The sequence below is a fragment of the Schistocerca americana genome, chromosome X (assembly GCF_021461395.2).
Source record: "Schistocerca americana isolate TAMUIC-IGC-003095 chromosome X, iqSchAmer2.1, whole genome shotgun sequence".
NCBI classification, from domain to species: Eukaryota; Metazoa; Arthropoda; class Insecta; order Orthoptera; family Acrididae; genus Schistocerca; species Schistocerca americana.
This window is the reverse complement of record NC_060130.1, coordinates 233,451,858-233,476,362: the sequence shown is the minus strand read 5'-3', so window position 1 is coordinate 233,476,362 and position 24,505 is coordinate 233,451,858. Positions and strand designations below refer to the sequence as shown.

The window sequence follows — 24,505 nt, the reverse complement described above, 5'->3', positions numbered from 1 at the left end:
GGTAACGCACTGTAGTCGAATTAAATTAGCCGCTTTTAAAGTAATCAGATTAGGAAATGAGACGATGAGAGCAGTTTATAAGTTTTGATTTTTGGCAGGAAAATAACCGATTATGGCCGAAGCACAAAGGATGTAAAATGCAGGATGGCTACAGCAAGGAAGGTGCTTCTGGAAGTGTTTTAACATCTAATATGAACTTAAGTGCTCGGAATTCTTCTCTGAAGATATGTGTGTGGAGTGTAGCTTTGTACGAAAGTGAAACGTGGGCGATAAGCAGACCTTGTACTGTTTTTCAACCGCGAATGTCAACAGGTATGCTGGGTGTGCTCAGTCAACATGACAGTCTATCTATGAGATCGCGCAGGCACTAGGTTTTCCAGTTGCCAACGTGTTAGGGGGTGAAGCGTGAGTACCCCGACTCGGAAAAAACTATCGTCATCAGAGTAAACTGCATTTTGATATAACAGATTGTAAAAGATGACACGTAAGAATCTGTGCTACAAGTTGCTAACCTGTTCATTGCTATACAAGAATAATCTGCGAGCAACCACACCATCCACAAATCATCTTTTCGCTGTGAAGTCAAACAAAATAAGTGAGAATATGCGCCTAATAGGCATGATAATGGAGTGCCAGGAAAGGCAAAAGTACTTTGGAGCGAAGGAGTCAACGTAAATTAAAGCTGCCGAAGACGTTGCCCCGTAGATCCAACGCATTCATTACTTACGATTGGAATACGTACGGTAACACCACAGTTTCGACTATGCAGCAATGTAAACGAATTGACTTCTCATTTGAATAACACTTACTATTTCAAAAGGACGTTAGTCAGGATATGACATATTCCACGAGATATGATGTATTCACGCCTTTGGTGGCAGTTCTAATTTACGGTCTGACTCTCCAATGCTGGCGCAGATCGTAAACTTGACTTCCAGAATTTCGCCTCGATGAGTCCAGATTCACTTTCGTGTCAGATGAACTCTGTTCATGTAACTGGTGATACGAATAAATCATCAGAACCGACGACAAAGACATAGAAGAAATGTTTCCTCCGTCATGTATTACAAGCTACACTGTCCTTGGCTGCCACAGGTAAAAACCATTAATTTAAAAATATTTTTGTTCAGAATATTTGTTCCCTGTAATCAGGTCTGCTGCACCTTTAAATGGGCAAGGCACTTGTGGCTAATTGGTAATTTCTCCATGCACCATTCTTTCATACACCTTCTGGGGTTCACCATTATTTTTCGATCAGAAACAAAATTTGTTTGAATTAGTAAACATCGCTTTCTCACCTTTTAAAACATTTGCAGATGAAATTAATGGAATAAAGAGAATTGGATGAAGAATGCAAGAAATTTACGAAGATTCATGAACTTGTAATGTCATTTCGGGAGAAGATAGCGGTCAAACAAACGGACAGATTGGGATTGAATAGCGAGAACATATTAGTGTGTGGTATATTACACAGCTTATTACAATAAACTACATCACTTACATTCCCAAGGGACCTTGTCGTGTGCTGTGAGTAGTCGGGGTCCTATTACACTATCATTCGAACCTGAACAGCAGTTTACATAATATCTCGAAAAAATTGAGAGTTGTGGTGTCACCGCCAGACACCACACTTGCTAGGTGGTAGCCTTTAAATCGGCCGCGGTCCGTTAGTATACGTCGGACCCGCGTGTCGCCACTATCAGTGATTGCAGACCGAGCGCCGCCACACGGCAGGTCTAGAGAGTCTTCCTAGCACTCGCCCCAGTTGTACAGCCGACTTTGCTAGCGACGGTTCACTGACAAAATACGCTCTCATTTGCCGAGACGATAGTTAGCATAGCCTTCAGCTACGTCATTTGCTACGACCTAGCAAGGCGCCATTACCAGTTACTATTGATGCTGTAAAACATGTACCGTCAAGAGCGATGTTCACCATTTATGGATTAAAGTTAAGTATTCCACAGCTACGTCCTTTTTTGCTAGTCTAATTTCCTTGACCTGTTCCAGACCCCACGCCAGCCTGCGTGAGCTAAAACGCGTGCCTTTCGGCTTCCTCTCATAGTGGGTTGGCTCTCTTGCCAATCCACAACAAGAGTAATAGGTTCTTTAATTCTTAATTTTGTCTATCAATACCGACTTATCGTTATTTAACAACAGTGGCCAAATATTTCAATCGATTTGAGTCCTGTCCGGATCTTTGTACGTTGTACCATCTCCAAACAGGCTTAAGTAAAATCAGATGGCTGCATAGATTCAGTTATATAGTATATTATTCTCTAGCATACACAAAGTCGCTCATCTGTCTTTGGTGAGGCGATTTTTTTATACATAAATGAAAATGTGACTATATTTAACTCTGATAAAAGGTTTGTCCTCCAGCCACAATTGACAATACTGTTGGGTACATACCACCTCGATTCTCACACGGTGGCCTTGTGAAGGATCCATCCGCATATTCACCTGCAGTCATTAAGAAAACTCTAAACAAAAACGGTTGGACTGAAATGCGACCACTGTTACACCCGAAAGGGGTACGGGCGGACTCCCAAAGTAGTACATTCTTGACTTGCAAATAAATGCGTCCGTTTTGGGATAAATGCATACGTGAAAATACTGAATGAACGGGCAGCAAGTATTTATACTCCGAATAAACTTTGTTTCTAACACCGCTATACGATAGGTTTTGTCTGGGCATTATGGGCTAATATGTCAGGTTATATACGCCATTCTTCAAGAATACATATTTATGATTCAGAAGACCTTGTCACTGTTTCCACAATATTGTACCACGTGTTAGTGTCAGTGTGAAAAACTAAATCCGACAGAAGCAGAAGGACAAAAATATAAGCGATTCCACGTACATGTGGTAAATAAGATGCTTGGTACCATTTTACGTGACTATCGCTTGTAAACATATTTCCAGTATTCCGTAATATCATGAAATGGTACGGAATTTAGTTTCGTGGATATTGAATGATCGAATAATATTATTTAATCGTCTTCACACATGTGGTTGCCGTTGCTGAAAATTCTGGTTGACATAGAAATGATTTTCCGAGCAAAATGTCTCTTTAAAACATCTACGTCACGTCTGCGAATAATTCATTTTGATTCAATATTAAGTTTTTAAACCCAGTTTACGTATTTTCTGTTAATTCCAGTAAGTACCTATTTAGTGGCATTCATTTAGACAGCACCTAACCTACAACGACGGCTATACAGAGCCTCACATAAACGGCTGTCCTAGTAACATGGGGTTTCAGATTGCACTGAAACACTGAAGTAGCTCAACATTACTTATGTGATAACATTCTAGGAAAGCACCAACATTTCCTTCGTATTTGTCTGAAGGGTAATTCGTTTAAGAAAGAGGAAATCAGAGATTTCTTCAGTTTTATACTGTGACATGATCAGCAACTGCTTGTGAAGCCACTTCAAGAGCTTACAACACTAATATTCTAGAGATGGTATATCTCGAAGTTATTATGGCAGTGAAGACAAAGAAAACGTGATATTTAATTTATAGCCCTGTGTTCCACATTATAACACAATCTACTGATTCTAAGAAGCTTTGCCCCGTTCGCTCTCTTCCCCACTACATTAGGGATAAATAGCTAAATCGTAGTAAATTCTCTCTTTTGATCTGACATTGTATTTGCACCATGTGCCCTGAGGTGCCGTTCCAAACATGCGTATTGCACTTAGTCACAGTGGACCTCATCCATTCCCATAGCCATAGTTTCGATGAAGAATTCTACAACAAACAGAAAAAAAGGATAACGTTAGATAACTGCATCACTCACACACGTGGAGAGGGAGGAAGGAAACCGGTACTTACGGTCACAAGATTCGGCAGTTATCCATGCGCTATCCTCAGGAACACCAAGAAGCTTTACGAAATCCTCCAAAGCAGTGTCGTTCATCAGGGCTTATGGTATGCTCCCATCTGCAGCAGAAGAAGAGGGACGAGAAAAAAATTAGTCATCATATTGCAGTTAAGGGAGAAATATGCACAAAAAACAACGTGAACGGAAATCACCATCACATACATGTAGAATCACTAGAGTTCAATCTGGGAAGCTATTTAGCACCACCATCGTTACTGCTAGTATGTTGCTTCATGGCTCACAGAATGCTGAGAAGATCTGGGAAGGAATAAAATAGAGGGATAGTAGTTTTCACTGAGAAGCACTAGAAAATATTCTAGCCAGGGTACTCAGTGGTAATGAAGGGAATGCTGAGATGGCTGCTATTGAGAGTCAATAGAGCGTTGCTTCAGACAGTCTACTCAATAGGAAGTGAAGGAAATGCTTGGATGGTTAGTACTGAGAAGCACTAGAGCATAGCTCGAACCAGTTTACTCAATAGGGAATAAATACAATGCAGGTTTAGCTACTGGTAGCTCTGGCCAGTCTACTCACAATCTAAGAAGCCAAGCGTCTCCTGTCAGACAACTGACCAAAACGACCATCTGCACAGAAGAGGCCCTTTCTATAGGGGGGAGCCACATTCCATTCTATTTTTCAACCAATAATAATCGAGGACGCTTATAGCCATGAAGATAGGCTGGATTCTGCATGGATTAGAGCGTAAAAGCCAGAGCCCGCCCGCTATCGTGCCAGACCATCACATGAGTGGAGGTGTAATCCAGCCACATCCTGTGACCAGAAGAAAAGTATTTTCTTCCTGTGCTTTGCGGCTACCCGTCTCCAGTGCAGTTGGGTCATAAGTGAGTTGCAGGGCGAAGATGCAATGCACACGCAAGAGAGCCGGCCGCGGTGAAGCTGTTACCTGCAGAGTATCACCCATTCTGCTCCTACTGGCGACCTGGCAAGACCCAGTGCTGCTACTGCTCTGTGCTGGTTTACCATGCTGCACACTGGCCATGACGCGCTGCGCTCTCATGTGCCTGGTTAGAACAAAAGGAGTATGGCACAGACGTCACAGTTGTGATGAAGAAAGTGCACTTTTCAGATGAGGTGTGTATCTCCCTCACTTATCAAACGATTGGTCACTTACCATGTACAGACAGGCCCATGTGGGCCCCTGACTGCCGGCTGATATGGACAAATGACGCTTCCAGAAACGTATTGAGGAGGCTTCTAGAATCGTAATTCCAGTACCTAGCAAACAACACAGGCAGCGTATAATGAATACTTATCTGAATCCTGTAAGAGATATAGGAAGATGTGAACTAAAAAAATACACAGTATTAAAAGGAAGGCGATATCATTTATTGATAATCCAACTTTAAATTATTTGTTCTGAAGCATATACATAATCACTTATGTGTCCACTGTTGGGAATGCAGAGGACGGCGTATGTATCTTCAATCAGAAAGATTCCCAACAGTAAATAATAAAATGATATTCGTTAAATATGAATAAATACTCAACTTAAATGTTGCTTCCTCTTTGAAATGTCCAGCACAACTGGACGTCTGAAATTATTACAAGTCCTCTAAAGTATTAGAGTCCTGTCACTGTGCCTCTGAGGGCTTCCTACGTAGAGTTCAGAGTTGGCCTACGATGCCTACGGAGCCTAAGTCTCGAAGACGACGAACGGACAATGCAGCTTGTGACTCGGCGGTAACTGGAGACTGTAAAAGACTCGCCGCAATGTAGAGAACTGTCCGCTGTAGCTCAGTGCTCCGGTATTTAACGAGACATCGTCCATTCGCTATCCACAAACGTGATGCCCATGGATTGGCATTTGCAACCCCTGGCGGACCCTGGTGTAGTTTGTACTGTCAACCCATACAGCTGCTGCGCTACGAGTGTTTCGATCGCGGCTTATCGATTGTTGTGCGGTAATCTCTGGAGTCATGAATACCGTCACTACACCCACCATACTTTTTCCTGAGCCTCCGAACAGCTGAGCAGAAATAATCCTCAAGGTTCCTTAGTGACGCGCTTTTGAAAATGTCATGAAGTCACAATACTTTTTGATGGTCTTTAACATAAACTACGCTGTGGTTATATTGCAGATTCACAGTGATGTCGTTGTTTCTTCATACTGCAATCTAGCATTGCCCCACCACTTTCTGTGGTGATTGTAGGTCAACCAAGCAGCTGTCCAACGATTTTGGCCCTCTATACTGTGTTAAATTGTTTGGGTGAAGTGACAATAATGGACAACTTTATTAGTAGCCGTTCAGTGTTGTCGAACGCAAGGAATGCAATTTCTTTAAACGTATATTGCCCACAGCCCTGCATATATGTGACAATGTTTGTACTTCGAGGTGCGATCATGGAATGCGTCTGGTGTGAAGCAGGACCACCATATTTATACCAGTCACGGCAAAATTCCTGTGAGAGGCGAGCAGTTGATAACATAACCATGGAACAATAATGTGTACGCCATGGTACTTAGAGAGTAGATGTTTGATGATTCAAATTCAATACAGGTGTATATACGACCTGTCTCAGTACTGCTGTTTTGCTTTGAACCATCGGTCATGATAATTGGCGATAAATCTTTAAACATCTGTTGGCTGAGTATACATCCAAATTCATCGCCTTCATAGTAAGAAGAGCGAAACTTCGAGTATATATCGTACAACAGACCAATATTTTTGCCGGCCGGTGTGGCCGAGCGGTTCTAGGCGCTACAGTCTGGAATCACGCGACCTCTACGGTCGCAGGTTCGAATCCTGCCTCGGGCATGGATGTATGTGATGTCCTTAGGTTAGTTAGGTTTAAGTAGTTCTAAGTTCTAGGGGACTGATGACCACAGATGTTAAGTCCCATAGTGCTCAGAGCCATTTGAACCATTTTAGAACCAATATTTTTATTGTTCCAATCAAGTTGTCGATTATCATATGGGACTATACATAATTCAGGAACTCTTTTGCACTGTTTAGGTTAGCGCTGCTAAATATGCTGGGATCCTTAGTCACATTCTCTCCCCTGTCTGTCTGTAGCCCCACAATAATAAATCGAGGCGTTTCTAGGTGAACAGATGTCTTTATCGACCAGCTATGACTTGACATCGTCAGTAGATCAGAAAACTCTTAGAGTCCACACGAACAGAAATTTAAGGGCAGGTGAACTCCGGAATTCGACACACATAATATTTTGACACAGTCCTTATCTCATACGGATATGTGCAGTACTAGCCCACACCAATTTATCCAAAGAAATTTGCTGCTTATGCTTCTTGAATCTGTGTGTTATTGTCCATAGCACTACAAACGAGAATCAGTTATTGTTTTGCTTTCGTAATGACACTTTTAATGTCATCACACAATCCCATTAACATTTTTAGAGGGATGCAGATACTAAAGTGATTACTTATCCATCTGTCAATGAGTCATCCTGAATTTTACTGAGCATTCAGGTCCGTATTTATTGTGGATACATAAATTTTGAGAGTTTACGTCATTACGACGCTTCTCGTGTGGGTAACTTTGACGTAGTTAAGTGTGCATCGGATTTCTCGAAATAGAGGGCAAATGCGTAAGTGGAAGTCGCTATGTATCTGATGGAGCCCGTTCATCTTTCTTTATAAATATACCTTCCAAGTGTAGGAAACTGCTCATCGGAATTGTTAAATCACCTTGATATTGAATCGGAATTCTTATCTCGTAGCTGTTACTGAACATCACCAAAACAAAAGGACTGTGGGAGATATATTCCTAATGACTGATTTGTTCGACACATTGATTTGGAGTTGTTATATTGAGCGACTTCATTGTGAGATTTCAATCCTATCAACTTGATGAACTTGAAATTCTGACACGTTATCATACTGTCCTTCCCCTGCAGGGTGGAGTACTGACTGGTGTTTTTTTTTATTATTTTACATGTCTAGCTCCATAGGACAAAATTGAGGAGCAAATCTCCATGGTCATGGAACGTGTCAGTACGTGAAATTACAACAGAAAATTAATAGCAGACAAAATAAAATGTTTATGAATCCTAAAAGACGACGAGCTTTTGGTTTACATAAACGCTACCAACAATGTAACACAGGAATCGACTTAATTTTTCAAGGAACTCTTCAACAGCACAGAAGGAATGACCCATGAGGAAACTCTTCGTTCATATTTGAAAGCGCGTGGATTACTGCTAAGATTTTTGAATTATTGTGATAGCTTATTGACAATAGATGCAGCAGAATACTGCACGCCTTTCCAAATGTGTACTGGATTTCTGCCTATTATTAACTGAGTCAAAGCTGCTACTTCCTCGGAATAAGCTGATATTGGTAAAAGAAAACGACATGGCCAGGGTCACCATACCCAGAATAGTGAACAGTGGTCGACAAGAAATTTGTGAATTTACACCACTTACTACCCGAATCGCTCGTTTCTGAGCTACCGTACATCATAAGAGAATGAAAATGAGCAAAGTAAACTACTTTTCATGTCGAACTATCACTTACTTCAGATAATGATCTAATAGTAAAAATGGCAGCATTAAGTCTTTGAACAAGATCCTGAACATAGGCTTTCCACAACGTCTACTATCAATCTGAACACCTAGAAATTTGAACTGTTCAGCTGCACTAATCATATGCCCATTCTGTGTAATTAAAACGTCAGATTTTGTTGAATTTTATGTCAAAAACTGTAAAAACTGAGCTTACTGCAATTTACGTTATTTTATTTTCGACAAGTCATCAGCATATGTCTTGAGCTGAACTATGTGAAACAGTGCCACGCTGTTCACAACATCCTTTATTGTCAAGCTAGTGTCGTCAGCAAACAGAAATATTTTACCAAGCTAGTGTCATCAGCAAGCTAGTGTCGTCAGCAAAGAGAAATATTTCAGAATCACCTGTAATACTAGAAGGCACATCATTTATATAAGTGAGGAACGGGAGTGGCCCCAGCACTGATCCCTGGAGCACCCCCGATTTAATCCTACTCCATTCGGACACCACATCATAGCCATTCTCAGTAATGTGGAAAATGAGTTTTTGCTGTCTGATCTTAAAGTAAGAGGCGAACCAGTTGTGAGCTGCTCCCCTATTCCATAATGGTCCAACTTCTTGAGCAATATTCTGTGGTCAACACAATCAAACGCCGTAGCTAAATCAAAAAAGTTGCCTAGCGTTCGCATCCTTTTGTTTAATACATCCAATACCTTGGAGAGAAAAGAGGACATAGCATTTTCAGTAGTTAAACCACTAAAACCAAACTGTACATTTGACAGCAAATTATGTGAAATGAAACGATCAATTATCATTACATACACAACCTGTTCAATAAATTTAGCAAACACTGATGGCATAGAAACAGGTATCCTACTCTTTTAGAGTCAGAGTGTACGAGATCACATCTAAACCTCAGCTGACGTGGTGATATGCATAATGCTTGTTTTTTTGCGTGTGGGCTGATTTTATACGTTATGCCATTTCCATCCTAGTCAAAATGTTCAACTCAGCATGGTCCAATGCCTAAACAGTGACTGTGAGATATATTGGGCTTCTCAGCAGCTCAACTAAGTTGCATCCTGGTCACACTGTAGGGAAAAATCCGTAGGTAGTATGTATTAGTCGGCTATTAGGGTATGAATTCATTGGCATGTTACATACGGCACGGATGGTGCTAACAGGCAGAATATTCACTGACTGATCCACCTCGTAAATTTTCTTGGTGTTATTAGTCAATAAATTCGTTACTGACAATAATGAGCCTTTCCAACTACAGTATATTATATGTTTTGTCTTTTTTATCTCCATGTTAAATGTATTAACGTTTGCACGTGAATCAAATACTTTTATAGATAAGACTAAAAACAGCCGACCAGTTGCAATGGATAAAGTAATCTTTACCTAGATTTCGACAGATTTAAACCTGTCTTCTTCAGAAGGCGGCAGTATTACATTAATATGGAAAATAGGTTTTTTTTTTTTTACATGACAAACCCTATTTTCAGGGCTATATTTTATTTTGGAGTAATGGATCTATGCAGATATTTGTAAAAACGACAATGATACATCATTCCATATTAATGTAATACTGCCGCCTCCTGAAGAAGACAGGTTTAAATCTGTCGAAACCTAAGTAAAGATTACTTTATCCATTGCAACTGGTCGGCTGTTTTTAGTCTTATTACGTGGAACCGTTGCTGTTGCGCAGCTATGTTTAAAATACTTTTATAGATAGTTTTTAATTGCTTTTAGATCGTCAATGTACGAACCATGGGGCTATCCACAACTTAGCCACATGAATGCTGTTATAACCTTTCAGACCGATCAAGGCAATACGCCGCTCATCCTCGCATACATCTGTGTGGGGAGGGGGGAGTGATTTGCACTTAATACGGACGAGAGCTCTTTTAAAGTCAGAGAGTATGAGATCACATCTAAAACTCAATTGACGTGGTGATGTGCATTTGCTTGTTTTTATGCATTTGTAAGGAGAAGTATTAGACAGAAATGACCACAGAGGTGTGAATCGAAGTCTTGGTAGCGTCTAAAATTGTAGAAGATAGTGAAGTAACGGTGCAGTTCTGCCAGGAGGCGTAAATCGCCGTACGACTCAGAGTAGAACATGTGGTTCTATTTTCTTTTACCATATGCAACCCTGTGCGCTCCCGATACTCCTGCAAAGACGAAATTTAAGATCAGATGCCTCTTTCGCTGCTCCTCCAAATTGTCTTCAGCAAAATATTCTGCACAAGTAAGCCATGAAATCTTGGGATTCTGTTTTTCTTGACGAATTTAAACGTATCTCAGTTGGTAAGCATCCTGTCCCGTAAAATAGTTAAAGAACTTTTTTTAAATAAAAAGTCCAAATCTTTTCTCGTATGATTGTAAACATAGTCCTTTACAACAGCGATAGTCTACATCACCCTATTATGCCTTTAACGTTTCTGTAGTTGCTCCTGAGCGTTTTATGCATTCTTTAATTACTGAGCTATAACAGCAGCTCCACCTGCAAATGATACCACCGCCGGACAGTGTGGCCGAGCGGTTCTAGGCGCTTCAGTCTGGAACCACGCGATCACTACGGTCGCAGGTTCGAATCCTGCCTCGGGCATGGATGTGTGTGATGTCCTTAGGTTAGTTAGGTTTAAGTAGTACTAAGTTCTAGGGGACTGATGACCTCAGAAGTTAAGTCCCATAGTGCTCAGAACCACTTGAACCATTATTCTAGACCCCAATTTAAGTTTGGTGCGCATTGATTTATGAACTGCGTATGTCACGATGTGTTATCCTATGCCAATGACCTTTCTTTGACTTATTTGCTTGGGTTTATCGACTAAAATTCGATCTGAAGTCTGACTTTCTGCCAAACGTTCATTTGTAGTATATGACAACTTAGGCTCCTCGCAGACTGCAAGTACATTAATTCCCCTTTAACATAGAGCCAGATGCTCTTTTAGTTTCGTTCTGGATCCACAGAACCTGTACGCAGGGATATACAGTTAAAGTGATAGTTTATCGAGAATGTTACGCCACCTGTGAAGCACTTCCTACGACTGACGTTATGCTACTGCACTGTCTGAGGTTTGTGCCTCCTGTTATATACTAAATTGCGAGTTTTCACCTAACTGCTTTTCGATGATGGGAAGCCAAGATATTTTACTAAAGCCTCATTCCCGCGACACCTAATGACATGCTCTACAAGAAATATGTCTGGTTCAGAACTTTTCTGAAATTCGTCTTTGTAAAAACTCTGTGCAAATTCTTCACTTTTCCTGTCTTTCAGATGTAAGTTTTCTTGTTTTTTCTTGTTTGTCCTCTGCACTCTGCACACTGCAAATATCTACGCTGGCCACTTCGGAGGGTAAGAATTCTGTATGCAGTTTTGTGTTTCGAAATATGTACCATATCACCTACCCTGATTTCCTGCTTGTGTGGATCCACCAACTTAATACAACTGCATACTTTACTTCGAAGTTCACTGTCAGGTACATCAATACCTCTCATCTTAATCATACGATTTTCAGCTCATTGTACGCCCTAATAATTTGTGGAAGAATGTCTAGCCATGTGTATGAACCACAAAGATTAAATTGCATCCACATATGGGTTTTTATGGGCCTGTTTAGACACTACACAAACCCACTTTCATATGGGAGAATGCTGAGTAGTGGTTTGTTCTGTATTGTTCCGTTACTGACTTGAAATGCTAATTGCAGAAGTCACCTCTATGGTCGGTCTGTAGCTTGTTAGGACATCGATTCAACCAGTCAGCAGCAATTTGTTCAAACACATGCGTAGCTTCCCTCCCAGTCTTGGTGTTCATGTGAGGTGCCAGTCCTGGCGTTCATAGGATGCGCCCAGGCGAATTTTGAATATGTATCTATGATTACTAAAATATGTTTGAACCCATTTATTTGATCATGATTATTCTCTCATATCCACGAGGTAATAATTCCATAAATAATCCAGACCATGTATTACGACTTGTCTGAACTGGAATATTTAGAGAGTAGGTTTGTGGAGTTCAAAGACGCCTGACTCCATAACTATTATTCAATAAAGTGTATTTTTCGATGTTCCAAAATAATTCACATTATTTCATTAAGTGAGCTGTATTTCCTGCAATGGCTGATGGTGTCAGTCATGAAATGTATCCACAATTGGAAATACGAACCTCCTCATGCTGTATAATGGAATTATGATGTTTGATTTGTGTGGCGCTCAATTGCGCGCTCATCAGCGCCCGAACAAAATCCCAATCTTTACACAGTCTGATCTAGCCACTTTCACGAATGATGACGAGGACAACACCAGGTCCTCGGGCAGAGAAAATCCCCAAGCCGGCTGGGAATCGAACCTGGGATCCCGGGATCAAGAGGCAGCAACGCTAGCCACTAGACCACAAGCTGTGGTCATAATGGAATGATGGTAATGAAAATGTGTGCCGGACCATGACTCGTACCCAGATTTCCTGTTTTACGCGAGCGGTCGCCTTAACTGTTTTGGATATCCGAGAACAACTCACAGCCAGACACAAACTTGCATATGTGATCATCCATGTGTCATATCTATACTCCCACATCCCATTAATGTTATTCCTGTGCAGAGAGACATTTTAGTTGTAAGTCACAGGTCCAGTATCGTACTAATTTATTCCTAATTGCAAATATAAACCACCTACAACTGTATAAAATAACAACGACAATGAAAATCTATGCTAGACCAGAACACGAACCCAGATTTCCCACTCTACGTGGTCGGTCGTCTAAAGTGTTTCGGCTACCTGAGCACGACCCACTGCCAGATCCAATCTTCAATATGTTGTCGAGCATGGTGTGATACCTGAAAGTGGTTCATTTTCGCAACTGTTAATATACTTCATGTCTTCCATAGCAACTGTAGCTGCCACAGTGCCTGTTCCTTTGGACATACATGCATGTCCAAAGGAACATTGCATATCACTTTTTCACAACACAGATACTGCTGTCAGTAGGCACAGTCGTTCTGTGTTTCGTTGGTATCTTTGTAATAGATGTACTCCAGAAGTAACGTGTTCAGATTTTTATGATTGATATCAGTGCCTTCACCTTCACTGTGTACATTGCTTATTGTTGGTCTAATAATGTTAATCTTATGTTAATGTTCTGTCGGACATGTCCTGCAGAATAAACACCACAAATATGTATATAGTATATCTGTAGACATGACTGCCTTGATAAACACATTGCAGACGCACAACAAAGTCCGAGCCTGTTATGGAAATACAGAACTTCTTGAAGGAAGTAGATATCAAGACACAAAGGAAGAAAAGACATTAGCTGTTAGTGGGCATTGATTTATATTAGTGGGGCAAGTTGAAAATTTATGCCAGACGAGGACTAGAACCCGGGTCTCTCACTTTCTAGCCGGCCGCGGTGGTCTAGTGGTTCTAGGCGCGCAGTCCGGAACCGCGGGACTGCTACGGTCGCAGGTTCGAATCCTGCCTCGGGCATGGATGTGTGTGACGTCCTTAGGTTAGTTAGGTTTAAGTAGTTCTAAGTTCTAGGGGACTGATGACCACAGAGGTCCCATAGTGCTCAGAGCCATTTGAACCATTCTTTTCTCTCACTTTCTAGACAGATGCACTGGCCACTATGGCATCCAGACACAGTGGTTACCACAACCGTACGTCTCCTGTAAGAGCGAAATTCTCAACTTGTACCACACACCACTGAGGTGGTTAAGGTAACCGTTCATCATGTTAAGCAGCAGATCTGGGTTGGAGTCACAGTCTGGTCCAAATTTTGAACTTTCACCGTCGGATTATTTTGATGCCCAATCGCAGCTGGAGTCGATCTCTCCTTGGAAATTTGAAACAGAAATGTTTGTAGGAAACACATTGTGTTTTTTTGTTGATTTATATGTAGATACACAAATTTGGTTGCATAGTGGCAGTACAGAATTTTGGAAATGGATACCTTCTATAATCCTTAAATTTCGCTTGTATTGCATTCAGTTCAATAGGTGGTTTACCCACAAAGGTATTCTTTCAGTGAACTCAGCCTCTACAGACTTGACAGGTTCTACACTTACACACTTTCTCGCGGATGAGAATAGAAGTATTGATACACTGTTCTAAATGGTATACAGTTACACAGTTTTTGCTCAAACACTCAACATAATCATAATATGCCCCTCTTGCAAATGGGCCCCAATGGTACAATGTTTCTATGTGCGACTGATAATGCACAATATTTGTAAAGATCATCTCCATTCGCAACACCTGAATTTTTTAAGCACTTGCTTGGTCCCATGAAGTTAATTCTAGCACTGACTCACCATACATTTAAATTATGGAGACTTTACAGCCATAGATATGAACGTCTATTGCAGTATGGGACGGATCATGTTCACCAGCCATCCTACTCTTTATATACCTCATCATATTGCACATATATTCCCACTCGCACCATGAATACTGAACTCTCGTACCGGTGTGTTGCGTGTTTTAAATCCAAATGGTTCAAATGGCTCTAAGCGCTATGGGACTTAACATCGGAGGTCATCAGTCCCCTAGACTTAGAACTACTTAAACCTAACTACCTTAAGGACATCACACACATCCATGCCCGAGGCAGGATTCGAACCTGCGACCGTAGCAGCAGCGTGGTTCCGGACTGAGGCGCCTAGAACCGCTCGGCCACAGCGGCTGGCGTGTTTTAAACTTCAATCACTACACCAAAGGCAGTACCCAGTGCTAAGCCTTCATTAATGCTTTTAGTCACGTTACAAGTGCTGGCGAAGAGTAGTACTATTGAGCGACCTGCCTGCAGCTCGGTGGGCCGAGGTAGTTCTAACGCCCACGGTTACTGCTGCTACTGTGGATGGAGCGGAAGTGTAGTGTAGTGGAACGACACAAGGTCCAATAAACAAGGAAGACGGTCTGCGGACTGCTGCTATGACAGTGCGGCCAATACTGTGTGAGTGCTGTCCTCTAGCAGTTCCACTACAATCGGATCAGGGATTCATTGCGCTGCTGGAATAAAATAATCGAACATAAATTTGTATATGAAAAGTCAAGTGATGAATGGAGATTTGTACCACGGGTGGGATCTGGACCCAGGTCTCCTGCTCACCAGGCTGCTGCGCTAACCACTATGCATGCTAGTACAGTTTCTTTGCACAAATGCACAGACTACCCCAGCACTTCTTCCTTCTCAGCCCAAATTCCTATTCATGCTTCAGTCCACTTATTCTCTCTAAACTCAAACTGCATAGCATAAGCTCACCTCAGCATCGAATGAAATGGGGCATCTTGCATGAAACAAGACGTAGGTAATTTAATAAAGTGACACAATGTGGTTCCAGAGACCTTTCCAAGTCTTAACCAGTGATCTATGTGCAGATATGCAGAGAAAAGTGACAAGTGGAAATTCATACTAAGGCCGCAATCCCAACCTGGAGCTCCTGCTCACCAGGCTGATGCACTAACCATTATGCCACCCTCGCACAGAGGCTTTGCACAACTGCACAGACTACCCTAGCATGCCTCCCTTTTCAAGCCAAATTCCCATTGACGCCTTAGCCCACTTGGTATTCCCCCATTTCATTTGATGCTGAGGTGCAACTCCAGTATAGTCGGAGAGACTCTGATACGCTGATTGAGTTTAGAGGGAATACCAAGAGTGCCCAGGCGTGAATGGGAATTCAGACTGAGAGGGAGGCATCCTAGTGTAGTCCGTGAAATTGAGCAAATCCAGGATGGCGTCGTTGTCAGCGCAGATGAGTAGCATTTCTCCCTTCTCCTCGTTGGTGTACATTCTACTCACACAACTCTTCAACTGACGATGCTTGACGGAATGACGGGTGTGCACTCTACTTATGTTTACATTTGTCCTCTGTCAACGTCAGCACGTGAATGTGTTCTAGTACCTGCATTAAGCGCTGGGAGCGTCAACGTCAGTGTTGCGTTATGTAATTAATAACGTTGTATTTCAGTGAACGGTACAGTGTGTTACATTTTTGAATAGGTCTTTATGAGAGGAAATGAATTACCGAATAAAAAATGCAGGGTGCCATTTAAAAAAGTAATACTGCTGTTCATATCTTTCTAAAAAACAAAGCTACAACGCAGGCAATCATGCTGACTGATATCCGTCCCACGGCTAAGGAACATTTCCTCGAAACATTTTGTAATTTGCATCTGGACAAACAGTTATTTAGGGTTGTCAGGATAAATGGGACACGCTGTATATTCTATTTATATGTATGAGAAATGTTTACTGAAAGTTTGGCCATACGTTTTTGTTACATCCTGTATACTCTTTCGACCATCCAACTTGATAAGTCAGTGGTATCCCTAACTGGTTTAAGGTAAATGCTGGGCTGGCTCCTTTGACAGTAAACCGTAATATATTTCCAAATATTATTCCAGCATGATATTACCGTGGTCCCCCCTACTCTCCTTGAAATACCTACGTTTCCGTCTCCCCCTCTGAAGATCAGACTCAGGGGAAAGTGACGGAGATGAGATCGTGGCTTTGTTAAATGACTGAGGCACACCGTGCCTCGCTGTTGACTTAAGTGAGTTTACTTTAGCCAGTACTGAGGTACAAAGGTGCACTATCATTTTCCAGACCACTCCCTTTTCTGCCCAAAATATTTCGATAAGTTTGTGAATTTTCTTAGTGAAAGTTTCATTTAACCATTCTTAATCTATATCCAGCAAGACAGCACGACATCATAACCTTATACGCAGTGTTGAGGTAATCATCACCGTACGTTATCTCTTCTATCACGACATATCTGTTCACCTCCGGCCTCGACAGCAGTTCCAGAAAGTTAGAATTAAATGTCCCATCGAGTGTCAAGGTCATTAAAGACGGTGTGGCAATAGGCCAGCACAAGAAAGTCTGGAGAAGAAGCGCGCATGCTTTGTTGAAGAAATATCCCATCACTCACCTGTACTGATTGAAGACAGCTTAATTCACCACCTCTGGAAGCGGATTTGAAGAGCAGTCCTTATCAATACGAGTATTTTGTCTGAACCTTGGCGTCTGCCTGCTTAGACTGAAATGTAGCCGATTAAAAACTGACATTTTGAGGTCATCTAGTAATTGAATCAAGGTGGTTGGTGGTGGTGGTTAGTGTTTAACGTCCCGTCGACAACGAGGTCATTAGAGACGGAGCGCAAGCTCGGGTTACGGAAGGATGGGGAAGGAAATCGGCCGTGCCCTTTCAAATGAACCATCCCGGCATTTGCCTGAAACGATTTAGGGAAATCACGGAAAACCTAAATCAGGATGGCCGGAGACGGGATTGAACCGTCGTCCTCCCGAATGCGAGTCCAGTGTGCTAACCACTGCGCCACCTCGCTCGGTAATTGAATCAAGGATCCTGATTAAATTAGAAGTAATAAATTAGAGGTTAGGGCCATAAAAACCTGACAAACAAGGCCTGAGAAACAAAATAAATGTCCCAAAGTTACGGGAAAGGTTGCTTCAGTTGAAGATATGACTGGCATGACCCAAGAAAATTAAGTGACGTATGGTGCGATTGTAGACACGATACATGTGCACTCTGTTGCAGATAGCTATGTAGTGAACACATTAGCACGTCGTGAATGAAGAGACTTTCATCGTGGGACGGTAATCGATGGAACACTCACTGGTCATAGCATAATTCATATTATACAAGAATTCGGGTTTCCAGTGTTAACAGTATCTGAGGTATATGTTCAAAGTGGCAGAGACAATGTTACCACGAGCGTTAACTGCGGCACAGGAGCACCGTCTTCAAAACGGCGGAGATAATGCTTCCTTAAGCGTAAAGTATCGACAGTGGTGCGCCCAGCGACCAGACGTAACAAAGGGGGCAACTAAGTCGTCTTTTCAGACGAGTCCCGGTGGTGTACAACGTCATAGGTGTGTCCGTGTGTGCAGGCTCCGAGGAGAACGAACATCGCCAGACTGCATTGGTCATCGTCATACGGGCCCAGTACCTCTGCCTGGTTGGCATAGATGGTAATTTGCGCAGCAACAGGTACATTTAGAGTGTTAAGACCAGTGGCCATGCTTTATTTTCGAGGTTTCTGTGACGTTATCTTTCAGCGAGAAAACGAGACAGCATGTTGCCTGTGTTGGCTTCACCTACCTCGATACAGAGGGTGTTCGACTGCTGCCTTTGTCAGCATGTTCTCCAGATCTCCCATCCGCTGAGAACATCTAGACGCGGGTTACCGATAGGGTGATATGGCACGCCTAGCTGGCCACTATGAGTAATCAACTCTCCCATAGTGCTGAAGAAGCACAAAACGACGTACTTGTATCTGTTCTCTAAGCTCAGTTCGACAACAGCCGGGATAAGCCCATTATTGCTGCCACATCAGATAGTTCTGTGTACTACACTACTGGCCATTAAAATTGCTACACCAAGAAGAAATGCAGATAATAAACGGGTATTCATTGGACAAATGTATTATACTAGAACTAAGATGTGATTATATTTCCACGCAATTTGGGTACATAGATCCTGAGAAATCAGTACCCAGAATAACCACCTCTGGCCGTAATAACTGCCTTGATACACCTGGGCATTGAGTCAAACAGAGCTTGGATGGCGTGCACAGGTACAGCTGACCATGCACCTTCAACACGATACCACAGTTCGTTAAGAGTAGTGACTGGAGTATTGTGACTAGCCAGTTGCCCGACCACCATTGACCAGACGTTTTCAATTGGTGAGAGATCTGGAGAATGTGCTGGCCAGGGCAGCAGTCGAACATTTTCTGTATCCAGAAAGGCCCGTACAGCACCTGCAACATGCGGTCGTGCATTATCCTGCTCAAATGTAGGGTTTCGCAGGGATCGAATGAAGGGTGGAGCCACGGGTCGTAATACATCTGAAATGTAACGTACACTGTTCAAAGTGCCGTCAATGCGAACAAGAGGTGACCGAGACGTGTAACCAGTGGCACCCCATACCATCATGCCGGGTTCACCGCGATGTCGCCAAACACGGATGCGACCATCATGATGTTGTAAATAGAATCTGGATTCATCCGAAAAAATTACGTTTTGCCATTCGTGCACCCAGGTTCGTCGTTAAGTACGCCATCGCAGGCGCTCCTGTCTGTGATGCAGCGTCAAGGGTAACCGCAGCCATGGTCTCCGAGCTGATAGTCCATGCTGCTGCAAACGTCGTCGAACTGTTTGTGCAGATGGTTGTTGTCTTGCAAACGTTCCCATCTGTTGACTGAGGGATCGAGACGTGGCAGCACGATCCGTTACAGCCATGTGGATAAGATGCCTGTCATCTCGACTGCTAAGGATACGAGGCCGTTGGGATCTACATCTACATCTACATTTATACTCCGCAAGCCACCCAACGGTGTGTGGCGGAGGGCACTTTACGTGCCACTGTCATTACCTCCCTTTCCTGTTCCAGTCGCGTATGGTTCGCGGGAAGAACGACTGTCTGAAAGCCTCCGTGCTCGCTCTAATCTCTCTAATTTTACATTCGTGATCTCCTCGGGAGGTATAAGTAGGGGGATGCAATATATTCGATACCTCATCCAGAAACGCACCCTCTCGAAACCTGGCGAGCAATCTACACCGCGATGCAGAGCGCCTCTCTTGCAGAGTCTGCCACTTGAGTTTATTAAACATCTCCGTAACGCTATCACGGTTACCAAATAACCCTGTGACGAAACGCGCCGCTCTTCTTTGGATCTTCTCTATCTCCTTCGTCAAACCGATCTGGTACGGATCCCACACTGATGAGCAATACTCAAGTATAGGTCGAACGAGTGTTTTGTACGCCACCTCCTTTGCTGATGGACCACATTTTCCAAGCACTCTCCCAATGAACCTCAACCTGGTACCCGCCTTACCAACAATTAATTTTATATGATCATTCCACTTCAAATCGCTCCGCATGCATACTCCCAGATATTTTACAGAAGTAACTGCTACCAGTGTTTGTTCCGCTATCATATAATCATACAATAAAGGATCCTTCTTTCTATGTATTCGCAATACATTACATTTGTCTATGTTAAGGGACAGTTGCCACTCCCTGCACCAAGTGCCTATCCGCTGCAGATCTTCCTGCATTTCGCTACAATTTTCTAATGCTGCAACTTCTCTGTATACTACAGCATCATCCGCGAAAAGCCGCGTGGAACTTCCGACACTATCTACTAGGTCTATTATATATATTGTGAAAAGCAATGGTCCCATAACACTCCCCTGTGGCACGCCAGAGGTTACTTTAACGTCTGTAGACATCTCTCCATTGATAACAACATGCTGTGTTCTGTTTGCTAATAACTCTTCAATCCAGCCACACAGCTGGTCTGATATTCCGTAGGCTCTTACTTTGTTTATCAGGCGACAGTGCGGAACTGTATCGAACGCCTTCCGGAAGTCAAGAAAAATAGCATCTACCTGGGAGCCTGTATCTAATATTTTCTGGGTCTCATGAACAAATAAAGCGAGTTGGGTCTCACACGATCGCTGTTTCCGGAATCCATGTTGATTCCTACATAGTAGATTCTGGGTTTCCAAAAACGACATGATACTCGAGCAAAAAACGTGTTCTAAAATTCTACAACAGATCGACGTCAGAGATATAGGTCTATAGTTTTGCGCATCTGCTCGACCACCCTTCTTGAAGACTGGGAATACCTGTGCTCTTTTCCAATCATTTGGAACCCTCCGTTCCTCTAGAGACTTGCGGTACACGGCTGTTAGAAGGGGGGCAAGTTCTTTCGCGTACTCTGTGTAGAATCGAATTGGTATCCCGTCAGGTCCAGTGGACTTTCCTCTATTGAGTGATTCCAGCACGGCGTTCCGTATTACCCTCTTGAACCCACCGATTCCATATTCTGTTAACAGTCATTGGATCTCGACCAAATCGAGCAGCAATGTCGCGATACGATAAACCGCAATCGCGACTGGCTACAATCCGACCTTTATCGAAGTCGGAAACGTGACGGTACGCATTTCTCCTCCTTACACGAGGCATCACAACAAAATTTCGCCAGGAAAAGCCGGTCGACTGCTGTTTGTGTATCAGAAATCGGTTGGAAACTTTCCTCATGTCAGCACGTTGTAGGTGTCGCCAGCGGCGCCAACCTTGTGGGAACGCTCTGAAAAGCTAATCATATGCATATCACAGCATCTTCTTCCTGTCGGTTAAATTTCGCGTCTGTAGCACGTCATCTACGTGGTGTAGCAATTTTAATGGCCAGTAGTGTAAATTTCGCACCCCCTACGTACACATATCACTTAAATTGTGGCGTCTTTCCTCTATGCTGTATTCGCACAATACGTAAAATCTCATTATTTGTTATCGTTCCTGGTGTTGTAATTTTAATGGTCGCCAGTGTATAATCATTTCACTGTGCATCCGTAAGGCATGTGCTGCAGATTCCTCCGAGGTGCTCCAGTTGTTTATCCAGCGCACGATGGAGCGCGAGAGCTGGAAGGCAAGCAAGGTAGGGCACGGCTGCAGCGGGCCTGCGCCTGTGTGGCACACCTTCCTTCCGGTCGGGGCTGCGGCTTCCTCCCGCGCACAAAACTCTCAGCGACAGCTCGGGCCACCGGAAGTCCGCATCTGCTCAGATCCCGCCTGCCAACGGGACATGTGCTCAACGCAGCTGCACTTGGCTCCGATTATTCCACCATCCGCACACAAATAACACACCTCCACCAGTCCTCCCCAAAAACTCAATGACGGACATTTCACAAATGTATTCCCTTTAATCCTCAGTCACCTTTGAATCCATCACAGAGAGTGTTAATAAAGTAACGAAGCCATTTAGTTAGGACTGACGGCTGCGCAGGAACCTCTCATTTCTGTGGATTTAGTTTCCCTCTTTTGGCCTTTTACGACGTGTTTAATGTATATGTGTAACGTGTGTCTGAGTGCGATGGGTGCTTTTGTGATCATTTTGTACTGTTGTGAATATGTACAAGGTGAAAGGCAGAAGCAGGGCTGTGCCTATTGCCACAACATAGTCTCCCCCTGACGGAGGGAGCAGATTTACGTACTCCTCCAACGATCGTATTACCATCAACAGTCTCAAAATGGTTCAAATGGCTCTGAGCACAATACGACTTAACATCTGAGGTCATCAGTCCACTGGAACTTAGAATTACTTAAACCTAACCAACCTAAGGACGTCACACACATCCATGCCCGAGGCAGGATTCGAACCTGCGACTGTAGCGGTCGCGCGGTTCCAGACTGAAGCGCCTAGAACCGCTCGATTACATCGGCCGGCCAGTCTCAAAATCCATCAGTCCATGAAACCCTGTAAGAATGATTACGCCTAATGCACTACCTTCGCACACAGTTCAATCATCTGGAATCATGATATTACACGCAGAACGGCATGAATTGCGTTCCACCTGATTAGCATGCAGCCTACATAACGTTAACTGTCTCGCAAGTCCTGTAATCGCGTCCCGGTACAGTCGTTTGACTACGGAAAATGATTACCACAAGTGTCCACCATAGAATATGACAATAATTTCAGATGTAAACAAACACCACGATACTACAAAAAGGTTCAAAGGCTCTGAGCACTATGGGACTTAACATCTGAGGTCATCAGTCCACTGGAACTTAGAACTACTTAAACCTAACCAACCTAAGGACGTCACACACATCCATGCCCGAGGCAGGATTCGAACCTGCGACTGTAGCGATCGCGCGGTTCCAGACTGAAGCGCCTAGAACCGCTCGGTCACATTGGCCGGCCAGTCTCAAAACCCATCAGTCCATGAAACCCTGTAAGAATGATTACGCCTAATACACTACCTTCGCACACAGTTCAATCATCTGGAATCGTGTTATTACACGCAGAACGGCATGAATTGCGTTCCACCTGATTAGCATGCAGCCTACATAACGTTAACTGTCTCGCAAGTCCTGTAATCGCGTTCCGGTACAGTCGTTTGACTATGGAAAATGATTACCACAAGTGTCCGCCATAGAATATGACAATAATTTCAGATGTAAACAAATATCACGATACTACAAAAAGGTTCAAAGGCTCTGAGCACTATGGGACTTAACATCTGAGGTCATCAGTCCCCTGGAACTTAGAACTACTTAAACCTAACCAACCTAAGGACGTCACACACATCCATGCCCGAGGCAGGATTCGAACCTGCGACTGTAGCGGTCGCGCGGTTCCAGACTGAAGCGCCTAGAACCGCTAGGTCACATCGGCCGGCCAGTCTCAAAACCCATCAGTCCATGAAACCCTGTAAGAATGATTACGCCTAATACACTACCTTCGCACACAGTTCAATCATCTGGAATCGTGTTATTACACGCAGAACGGCATGAATTGCGTTCCACCTGATTAGCATGCAGCCTGCATGACGTTAACTGTCTCGCAAGTCCTGTAATCGCGTTCCGGTACAGTCGTTTGACTATGGAAAATGATTACCACAATTGTCCACCATAGAATATGACAATAATTTCAGATGTAAACAAATACCACGATACTACAAAAAGGTTCAAAGGCTCTGAGCACTATGGGACTTAACATCTGAGGTCATCAGTCCCCTGGAACTTAGAACTACTTAAACCTAACCAACCTAAGGACGTCACACACATCCATGCCCGAGGCAGGATTCGAACCTGCGACTGTAGCGGTCGCGCGGTTCCAAACTGAATTTTTGCCATATCGTCACCTCGGTATGCCGTTTTCAAGATTAAAACAATGTCAGCAGCATTTTTACCGTGTAGAAAACAAAATATCTCAGCTGCTCGTTGTTCACTTAAACTTTCCGTCATAAAAAACGAAACAAGAGCGAAACAGCGCTAGCAAAAGAAATCACTGCAGATGAACAGAGCAAGTCAGGTCGACAACAGGGGCGGCACTGAACTGGGAATGATTGCGCTATACACGCCTGGCGGCAAAAATGCGTACTACACGGAATACTATTCCGTTTCTTTGGGAGGGAGGGGGGGGGGGCGGTAGCCCCTCGTACGTACATTTACAACATTTATGTGGTATTATACATATTCATTTGATTATTAATCCATCTAATTATTAATGTAAAACTCGGTGTTGTACTCTGTAGGTGCGTTGAATGAAACCTGCGTTACAGCTGGTGTCAAGTAGCAC

The 24,505-nt window shown here is 43.2% G+C and overlaps 1 protein-coding gene across 2 annotated transcripts in view; it reads left to right on the top strand.

The window, feature by feature from the left end:
• The window catches only part of LOC124555739 (neurogenic locus protein delta), a 1,375,052-nt gene that overhangs the window by 1,237,088 nt on the left and 113,459 nt on the right, over window positions 1-24,505 (top strand). The window lies entirely within an intron of this gene.